Source organism: Atta colombica, unplaced genomic scaffold (genome assembly GCF_001594045.1).
Source record: "Atta colombica isolate Treedump-2 unplaced genomic scaffold, Acol1.0 scaffold145, whole genome shotgun sequence".
Classification (NCBI taxonomy): Eukaryota; Metazoa; Arthropoda; class Insecta; order Hymenoptera; family Formicidae; genus Atta; species Atta colombica.
This window is the reverse complement of record NW_017259234.1, coordinates 665,705-674,812: the sequence shown is the minus strand read 5'-3', so window position 1 is coordinate 674,812 and position 9,108 is coordinate 665,705.

Here is a 9,108-nt window from a genome sequence, read left to right as displayed (position 1 = left end):
GTTTTGTGTATAATAATAATAATTTTGATTGTCTAATAAAATTACTTTCTGATCTCTCTATTTGACTAAATTAGATAATTCTGCAAAACTATTCTTTCTATATATTGGGTCGTCCGGAAAGTTCGTACCGACTAAAATTAAAATTTTAATATACATTTATTAAATTAAAATTTTCTGCGTTTCAATTTTCCTTCAACATCGACACGAACTTTCTGGACGACCCAATAGTACCTTAATAATTATGAAACATGTAATTATTACAGTACTACATAGAACTGTAGTTATTAATAGTATAATAATATTATGTAATAGTTAATAACATTTAATAGTTACACGAAAATTTGGCTGAAATATCTAAAAAATTAGCTAGTCTACAGATCTGAAAATAATTTTATTAGATCATCAAAATAATTACGTAAAAATTTCAAGCATAATGAATAATGTAGCAAAAATTTTAATATTTTAATAACCAATTTGAATATTCCATATAATTATTTTGATAATCCAACAAAATTATTTCCAGATCTGTATTTAGCCAAATTTTTAGATATATCAGCAAAATTATTCTTTCCGTGTATTAAATCATAAAGAAGATTATTAAATAATACTTTATCGAGACATCGTTTGCTTTGATTTTGTCACTCAAAAGCGTCGATTTATTCTCCAATTAATTTTCGATAAAATATTGCGTTTTTAAGCGAAGTGTCTCCAAATATCGAGCATATTTTAAGAGTTTACAATATTTCGTGTATATACATGCACGTGTTGAATCTCGGTCGTCGAAAAGAAAAATCACTGTCCATCAAGACATATAGATCCGATAAAAGTGTCGCTCAAAGGACACACTCTGGAAATTCTTTGAGAATCGCGGTCTCAGGAGTCTCCTTCGTCTTTTATACTCGACGAAATCGCTATCGAATTCCGCTAGTGTGACTTGGCCAGTCTCTTCTCGATCCTCCGCTTTTCAACTGAGATCGATCGACCCTTCGCGAGGATAAGGTTGACGGACGCAAACAAGATGGTTTCGCATTTCTTCTAGAACTTCCCGAATGATACTCGTAATAACGAGTCCCTCGCGAAATGTAGAATTTATTTTCAATCCCGAAGACTTGAAGTAAAAAGTTATTCATTCAGAGAAAAACATACATTCTCGACTATAACTGTAAAAGCACAAATTGACGTAAATTCCAATACAAAGTAAATTAAAAACAGCTTTATTGAAAGATAATATTTACTTTTATAATAATTTTAGCTAATCTTGTTAATTTTCTTTTGATTTTTATTGCTATTTTTTCCAATAAGATGCAGTAAATAGAGGGTGCTTTATATTTAGTCTATATATAGTAGTCCATATATAGTTCATATATAGCAACTATAAACATGAAAATTATGTAAGAGTTTATATGTAAAATTTTATATGTAAATTTTACATATAATTTATTAATGTAAGATAACAGTACTCAATGTGGCCAAGTACTCAGTCTTTATCCAACATAGCCTACTTGTACATGATTGTTTGATAGATAGATTTGCATGAATAAATCTTTATTTATTGCATCCATATAAATATCTCATTTTCAATTAATGTTAACAAAATGTTTCATAATTTGAATATGATTACCACTTCAATGTTGGACCAAAAAAAATCACAACGCTTAAATAGATTATATTGGATAAAGTTACCTTGTAGGCTCGTTTTCACAATAAATGATTACCTAAAGATTAAAGGTTATAAAGAGATTCCTCAATAAAATTCATTCAACTTTTCGATAATCTGTAATTTTTAGGTAATTATATATGAAATTATATATGAAATAATTATATATGAAAATGAGGCATAATTGAATAAACTATTTTATAATTGCAATAATTAGAAAATAATTTGTTTAATTATATATTTACATTTAATTTTACATATAAAACTTATACAAAATTGTCACATTTATAATTGTCACCACTATGTCTTTTCCTCTGAGTGTTCGTGAAGCGCGGGTATGTCTTCAATAAAATAATAGAACTTTTAAAACGATTAAGATCCTTTTATTTCAAAAAGTAATCGAGTAATTTAAATTAATCGAAAAGATATTAACAGGTCGGTTATCGGAATTGACCTGGCGAATTTATTCTGTGATTCTCAATTCTCAGGTACGTGTCTAGATTTTGCGTAGGTGTTGGAACGGGAACATGTAACGAGAGCGATGACCGAAGAGCGAAACGGCCGAAAAAACGCTTATGAGCGGGTCTGATGGAACATTTATCCTGGCCCTCCGGATTCTCTACGCGGATGATCGATCGACCGTCGCTCGAGCGGCGGGAGCGATATTTTGCGAAATATTTTCGAGACACCATTTTCCGGTTCGCTGCGTTACATTTTACACGCGTACGTGTGGCCGAATTTATATCGCATATTCGACAAAACAATTGTTCTCGCGAATTGTTGAACGAGATTATTTCTATGCCGATTTAATTTTCGACTGGCTTCATCAATACTCGAAGATTGTCTTTTGGTTAACGTTACACGTTATTTATACACTTACTCCACGGAAAGAACCGTTTTGCTAAGATACCTAAAAATTTTGCCAGGTACAAATCTGAAAATTTTGTTGGCCATCAAAATAATTACGGAATCTCAAGTATGAAGAACAATACTACAACATTTTGACATTCTACATTTTTATATCCAACTTGAGTGTGCTACATAATTATTTTGATGGTTCAATAAAAATTATTTTCAAATCTCTATCTAGCTAAATGTTTAGACACTTCAAAAAGTGTTCTTTCTATTGGCAAGAAAGTAATTGCGTTTTTTTAAAAAAGCATCTATCAGTAAAAACCACAATTACTTTCTTACTAATCAATATAAATATATCTTGATGGAGTAAAGTTTCAACTTTAAGAATCTCTTTTAAATTGCGATACGACAATTTTTAACGGATAAGCAATTAAAGTAAAAATGATCCTTTTATTTCATCCGCGATAACTCAGTAACCAAAAATTGTAGGAATATTTTTAAAAAATGATTTTGTAAGGAAAGTATCAAGCTTTCATGATAGGTAGTCGAAATTTTCCGTCTTTTCCAGCTCATAGTTTTTGATATGTAAAAATACCAAACTCATATAAACTTAAAAAATGTGATAAGCTTTTAAAAATAGAGATTTCTTTAAAATTCTTTTTTTTTTTAAATTTAAATTTCATTCGTTATTGACGAAAATATTGTATATACAACTTTGAGCTAAAAAAACGCAATTACTTCCTTACTAATCCAATATAAATTACTATCTACTTCGTTGCAACACGAATATTTTATAAGACTTGAGAGACAATGGCTGCGTTCAGCAGAGAAAGCAATTTTGCAACTGTTGTAAAATTCTTCTATATGATTGGTTTATACATTTAGATCTATAAAGAACCAAAAGCAAGAACCAATCGTATTGAAAAATTTTATAACAGTTGCAAAGCTGTTTTCTCTGCTGAGCGCAATTATTACGAGGAATGGTGAAATAATTTTAAAATAATAGTTTTAAGAATGTGTAAAAGGAGTAATTGTTCCTCTGATAAAAATATATTATCAAATCTGTCTATTGAGATAAGAAACACTAGAAAGAAAAATTTAGGGCCTTCTGTAAAAGTGTGTTGAGATATTTTTTAACAGCAACTAAATATTTTACAACAAAAAATTTAGTTCCTTTATGAAATACATTTATAGTGTAATTTGATGAATTTTCATCTTAAATTCATCAGAGAATTTTCCTGTAAAATATCATACGGTAGTTTCAGAACATCCTGTATACAAACGTGCTTAATGTGCATCGGAAATAGCTGTCCGTCGCGTTATGTAACGGTATAATGATGCACATTTTGCCAACAAAACCTGGTGAGTTAAGCTACTCTCGGGGTCGTTCGTTCATAAAAAGAAAGAAGGAAAGGAGAGAACTGAAACTGAGACGAGCACAAAAAAGAGCGTACCGGCGTTTGACAGGAAGTTGACCCAGCGTCCGGTTCTAATGTATTTCCGGCCGGTTACGGCTATCAAATCGCACCGAGTTTGCGGTTTCGACGCTCTATTTCTTTTATATCCTTTTCCCCGTTATAATCGCCAATTCTCGCTTTTCGACCGTGCTCGAATTAACGACGTGTAAAGACGTCGTTGAAAGCTTTATTATTGTCATTAACGTTTCTACGCTTTCATTCGACCAACATGGCGACGGGGGCTGAAGCCATCGTATTGCAGGGCGTACCATATAATTCCGTGGAACGGCTCTGTCGAGTATTTTATTCAAAATAATTTCAATGCGAGTTTTTAAAGCTCTTTCATCATTAACAATCGATTATTTAAATTAAAAACGTTCTAAGCAAAAAAGATCGTTACACAGATATCGACCACATGAGAAATCGGGATGAATCTGTGATGCACGTTTTAGAACGTAGAAGGAAATTTACTGTACCCAAAGGATCAATATATAAGCACAAAACTGCTTAGAAGTTCGTAAAACCGATCGCCGGTACGGTTTGCTACAAAGGCAGCGAGACGAAGCAAGAAATCATACATATCGTATCGGCGCGCAGAACGAAATGAGGATAAATCTCTGCGATAAGACTTAACGATCTCCACCCCTAAACGCGTTACAGTCATGCTACAACCATTTGCAATCTCGCGAGCTCGTAAAACAAAGAAAGGAACGGGATTGCGGCGGTTAAAGTCGACTGCGCTCGCGAAAAAAAGTCCGTTAACGAATCGATTGAAATGGAAATCGATTGAACAAGCACTTGCCGCTTGTTATTCCCCGTTTCCTGTCTCCCCTCTCCATCCTTTTATTTTCCCTTCTTCTCTTTTTTTCTTTCTCTTTCGTCTAATGTGATTCCTCCTTAACGCAGTAGTTTCGCGAGGTAGAAATCGCACTCTCGAAATCTAGACAATAAATGAGAAAGAGAGAAAGAAAGTGAGACAAGCGGAGGATGAGGGATAATTGTATTGTAATTGCATCCTTCGAGCTAGGTACATGCGACGAGACAGGGAGAAAGAGAGACGTTGGAGAGAAGCGAAACCACGTTGGAGTCAAGCCGAGTCACGGTTGACCCGATTTTTTTTTCCTCCGCTTCGACTCCGACATGGCGCGACGCGGCGAGAGTACTCTGAAATAAGCGCCAGGTTCGCGAACTGAAACTAATACTCGCGATAGCGAGGGAAAGACGGCGCAGAGGGAAACGGATCTAAAGTGACGGTCGTTGTGGCGTGGAGAAAGAAGAGAAGAGCTTGAGAAAGGAGAATCCGCGAAGGCGATGCGGAAATCTGAAGCCATGGCGGTATCCTATTCACAGGGTGTCCCGCGCGCGTAAGTGCTATCATAGCGAGCTACCCTTCGATGTGGATCATCGCTAAAATAATTCCTTATCTCCTTTCGTAAGAGTCTTGCCATAACGAGGAATCCCTACATCCAAAGAACCGATACTTTCTTGAATAAAATATGGAACAAGAGATGGTTCTTAAATTATGAGTAATTGAAAGCGAAGAGTTCTGTAAACTTTCGAGCCTCAATTAGCTAATAAATTAACAATTTATTTTTATTGTTATTAAAATTAAATATTCTTGGATACTTGTAGAATATATGATGATATACAATTGGAATGTTAAAGTCAATATAAATTTAATTTAATACATTTCAGTGTCCCAAACAGTGTTCTCGAATGTTTGTATTAACTTAACATAAGATGAATATGTGTCATAAAGTAACACAAGTTATGGGATAATTTAGATAATGCGGGATAATTTAAACAAGTTAACAGAACTCTAAAATTATATAAAAGATTGAGGTCGCATAGTATATTCAATCAAATATAAAACATTAATCCACTTAATAAAGTATATTTTATATATTTGATTGAATATACCGTGCGAATTAAATCTTCCATACTTAATTCTATAATATTATATCCATTTAATTTCTATTATTTTCTATTCAAATTAGCCCGTTTTATTCTATTATGTAAAAAATTAACACAAAAATATAACACTAATACAATTTGTAAACAAATTATAGAAGCATATTTTTTAAGTAAAGTTAACATTTATGATATGTTACATTAACACATATCTTATTTATTTATTTTAGAATTTACATTTTAAAATATATTATTTTCATAATATTTATTTGCTTATAAATTGTGTTATTTTAACACTAAGATTGTTAATATGAAAATACGAAATTTTCAAATAACATATTTACAGTATGTTAAATTAGCACGCAAATATAAAAATTCAATACAAGGTGTTAAATTTCCTATATTTTATATTTATATTAAAACCGATCCTTTTCACAAGGACAATTTATTTTAATACAAATATAAAATATTTTCTATACTGTGTAATATCCAGTAACTGATATGTATGACATATAAAAAAATAATTTATAAAATACATACTTATAAAGTGTATCATTATATTATATATATTATAATTACGTTGGTTTTAATTTTCTATTTTATAAAATGTTTCGAAAATGTTTCGACGAGTTAACGATCAAATATTGTGAAAGAGCGTTATAAATTCTTTAATTCCCCGATTATGAGCTTGTCTCTTAGTCCTTGTCGTCGCGCGTCGCGCTCCGAAAATTTCTATAAAGAAAGGGATTATCGCGATTCTGCTAGCAACGTTACTAACGACGCCGCGCGCTTCGCTTCGCACATGTGCCAGGGTCTTTGTAATCCGCGACGAGACAAACGTCGATCGATAAGCGTGTTATATGCATTACGAGGCCGCCGTCACCAGTGCAGAAGGAAAGTGTTCCACTCGACGACGGAAACGTCAAGGGAAACGACGAGAAAGACGAAGAACGTCCACGAGTCCACTATTTTCGTGCAGAGGATACTGAAGTTCTAGATATATCAGAGTTAGGTAAGTTAATGTTTTTTTTAACTGAATAAAGCTAAAGTTAATGGCTTTACAAAATTAATAAAATTAATAAAAATTGAAGGAATAAAAAATTAATTTAACGTAACTTAAGTCAATATTGAATTAAATTAAGTTAAAAAAAAAGTTAATTTTGAAAAAAATGATTTTTTAGATCATAATGTCCTAATTTTTCTTAAAATGAGATTAAATAACTACAATATAGATTATTAAGTAAATTAAATTTTTAGTAAATTAAATTTTTTATTCATATGTGATACATAACGATATAATAACTATATAAGTTATATAACTTTAAAAAAACGGCTAGCACATAGAGAAGATACAAGATCAGTGATCACTTTTTAATAAATCTTAAGTCATAAGAAATTGACCAATTACAATCGAATGCGAGAAGAATATTTGACTGTAATTGATCAATTTCTTATAACTTAAGGCTTATGACATAAGACATAACGGCATAAACCAATCAGAGGCTGTATTAGCATCTTAAGACCATGTTAAGAAATTACTTAAGATGGTCTTAAAATATGAACGGATTACGAATATATATTCTTAGTCTTATTATATCTTATTTTCTAAGATATTTAAAAAAGATAAAAAAATGTTTTAACTTAAAAAAAAGTTAAAAAGTTAACGTTTAAAAGTAACTTAGTTAAGTTAAAATTTAATGCATTTAAAATTAACCAAGTTAAGTTAAAAGTTATTAACTTTTTAACTTTTTTTTAACTTTTAACTAGTTACTATCCAATCCTAAGATATAATATATCAAAGTAGAGTGCAAAGGTTCTTCCATCTTTGACCTGATAATCATATCATATTATAGCCACATATTTAATAATCATATCATAAAAAATTACTAATAACCAAACGTTTATTAGACTACTAGATCAAAAATGGTGGTCAAAGTAGCTAAAGAAAAATTGTCGGTATTTCAGCTCAGGTAAAAAGATTGCGCTACTTTGGTATATTTAGAACTTTAGAGGACACAATATTGTCACGCCATGTGGACTCCTTGTTTCGTCATGCAATATTACAGGACAAGCCAACAGCAAGAGTCTGAAAGAAAATAATTTATCTCACGCTTTTTACAATTTTCCTTTCTACAATTTTTTTAACTTTGTAGAACTAACGTAGTTGTATCTTACTCTATATTGGACTCAATCAATTATATCTCTCCGAAGCTACAGGATGGCAAATGGGGATCTATGTTGGACCCATTATGTAATGATTATTTGGATAACAAAGATCCTGATGAGACTTTTAGTTTTTTCTATAAAGATAAGTTTAAAATAAAATATATATTTTTGAATTTACTATTATTTCATTCTTCACTTTTTTTGCTACTTACACTGTTACACTGGTCTGTAAAACAACTTTTTGATATGTCTTAGCTCATCTAAATATTAATAAGCTTATCTGATATTTACAAAGACTATAATTTTGAATATATAAAAGATAATTAATTAATTAAAGTGTGTATTTGTTTTAATTATTATTTATGTAAATTAAATTTTTTAATTATAAAAAATGTTTACAAAAAAGTACGCATCTAAATTTTTCACTTAGGTCAATTTAATTCTTGTTTGGTAAATTAGGATTAATTCTTGTATTGGTACAACAATTGTCATTTACAAAATATCAAACAATTCAATTTTTTTTATGTTACATATTCAAATTTGGTTCATTTTTATTGAATTATTTGGTATTCATTCTCTTTTATACTCTAGAGACCCTCTAATCAGAGTTCGATTGTAACAATAGAGGAGTCCAATATTTTTCTTCAAAATTGTGTGAGTGAGACTATTACAGAGCGAGAAAAAAATATTTTATCTCATTCTGTAATAGTGCGAAAGATATATTTTAGATATAAGAGAAAGATATGTTCAAAGATATGTGCTACCTTGCTTTGAATGAAGTAAATTTTGTGAAAAATATTGGACCAATAAAGGTTGCTGTCACGTGTAATTAGACTCTGATTAGAGAGTCTCTATTTCATACGAGTTATGTTATTTGGCTCTTTAAAATTAATACCTTTTAATAAATTAAATGAAATCTCACAGACTCAGTATATTATAAATTTTGATGTAGGATCCGGAGAAAAGAAACTTGTTTTTAAAATATGCATGTGTATAATAATTTGCATAGAGTTTAATGTGATATTAGTTTGATGATGTCAGTGATTGTATTATAAATTTTGG